This window comes from Odontomachus brunneus, unplaced genomic scaffold, assembly GCF_010583005.1.
Source record: "Odontomachus brunneus isolate Ranch 3 - 2012 unplaced genomic scaffold, Obru_v1 Obru_scaffold_121, whole genome shotgun sequence".
Classification (NCBI taxonomy): Eukaryota; Metazoa; Arthropoda; class Insecta; order Hymenoptera; family Formicidae; genus Odontomachus; species Odontomachus brunneus.
Genome location: NW_022639571.1, coordinates 166,418 through 168,901, shown reverse-complemented (window position 1 = coordinate 168,901; position 2,484 = coordinate 166,418).

Below are 2,484 nucleotides of genomic sequence, written 5' to 3'. Positions count from 1 at the left end.
TTAGCGTCACCCGAGATGTACCGCGCGGAGGTCGCACGGTCGGATTTACATCTCTTCGGGGTGCTTGATTAGAGTGAGTCCCCTTGCCTCTCACTATTTTCTGTAAGTGTGTCAGAACACGATTCATTGTTAGAACGCTTATGTACAGGTAACGTACAGGTAAAATCTTTCGTTACCTGTACATAAGCGTTCTAACAATGAATCATGTTCTGACACACTTACAGAAAATAGTGAGAGGCAAGGGGACTCACTCTAATCAAGTACCCCGAAGAGATGTAAATCCGACCGTGCGACCTCCGCGCGGTACATCTCGGGTGACGCTAACACCGACGGTTATAAACAATTAATATTTTTAACATGTTTCATTCACTTCACATAACTAACAATAAATGTCATAAGTTGATTTTATTGTATTTTGAAAGTCGCATGTCGAGTTACTGCCTATTCAAATAATTTTTACAGTTTTCATCCGCCATATTGGATCCGCCATATTGAATTTTGAAAATCTGATTTCAGATTCGGATTCAGCGACTTCAAAAACCAATATATTAAAAAGATCGAACAGTTCAGAAATATAGTTTCACAAGGTGTTTCATGCGTAATGTCAAACGAGCGCGGTAATATAGGGGTTATTTACCCCCCAAATATTTATATAAAAAAAAAAATAAAAAATACATGTTCCTTAATTAGCTTTCCTTTTGAAGTTTTAATAGATTTTACTTCGATTAGATCAAAACTGATTTTTTGTACCAAAAAATTGGTCACTTTAGGGGTAGTTGGCCCCCTAATTTTCACTCCCCCTCCAACATACCTAGGCCGATTTTCGTCTTCTATCAAAAGATACTTTCATATCAAAAATCATTAAGATCGCTTCACTGATCTCAAAGATATCGCAATTTTTCCATTTTATCCCCTATTTTGGGAGGCTCGTTTCATACCCAAATATGTTTTTCCGCCGCTAACAAAAAATACGTGTCCCTTACTTTTTCATGTATTATAACATATCCAAATTTCAGAAAAATCGGAGAGTGACACTTCCGTAGGTTTACTTGTAAGACATCCGTGTTTGCTCCTTATGTGCCGTTAATATCTCACTATTAGTTAATCTATTCAAGGAGCTTTCTATTATTTTGGTTTAAAATAAAAATCTTGTATTCACCTATGACGTGTGCCTAAAGTTTTGTTAATGCTTCCACCTCACAATCGAGACATTCCGAATCTAAATCCCCCTTTCCTTTATCGCTCGAGGTCCAGGCCCGAGTAAAGAGATTCGGTTCTCTGACTCGAAATCGAACCACTCACTGTACGTTGCTGCACCGCAAAAAGCGAATCTTTCAGTCGCTGACCGGAGTACTCGACCTCTGTTTACGGCGAGGCTTATAATAAACATTTTGTTCGTAAACGTATAGTAAACGTATAGTAAACGTTGCGTTCTCCTCTAGGACGTAACAATAAGGGACATTCATTACATTTGTAACTTACGCATCTTAAACTTCATTTTAAGCCCAAAATGGCTTCAAAATTGTCTGGCTATGAATCTTGATCATTCTTGACCGCATTGTTTTGCTAGAAATATAATAAATTTGTTAATAACACATTTCAATTCCTAAAATAGAAATAACACATACGAAATAAAAGAATAGTCAATCAGAACTGTCTCGATCTACAGCTTGATTAAAGTTTAAGTAATACTGGGGTTTAGGGGACTTACCTCCGATGACCTTGACCTTAATATTTATTATCAAGGACACCCTCCTGAGTGACATTCAAGAAGTTTCAGCCGTCGGTCGTTGTTTGTTAAAAAGTTATTAAAATGTTGCAAAAAAAGTTGCATAAAATGGATGTAATTTTTGGACACCGTATATACAAAAACATCGAATTTGTAGGCTAGGAAGATGTCTGCTACTATCCTGAGTAACATTCAAAAGGTTTTAATTGGCGCTCATTGTTTGTTAAAAAGTTATTCACAAAAAAGGCACATTAAAAAAAGATACATTAAATTCATAAAAGGTACATTAATTACGCGCGCGCGCGCATGTGTGCGTGCGTGCGTGCATACGAAAAATATTTCTGTCACACCAACTCATCAAGTATTTGTTCATATATTTCATGTATTTTTCCTTTAAAAAAAGCAAGGAATTGTGTGTTATATTGAGAAATTCATACAAATGCATATTGAAAATTTGGAAAGCATATGTTCAGTTGCATACGCAAGTATACACACACACATACACATACATATATAGATACATACTGCTTGCCTGCATGCGCGCCAGTGATAGAAACTTTGATTCCCGAGCAGCACGCATCAGCAGGGGAGGAGATACGCACACACTCACGCGACCGTGTCCATGAGCCTCACGCACACAATCGCGTGAGTGTGTGCGTATCTCCTTCCCTGCTGATGCGTGCTGCTTGGGAATCAAAGTTTCTATCACTGACGCGCGCTCGCCCGCCCACCCGAGCAGGCTCGCGGTGGATGCG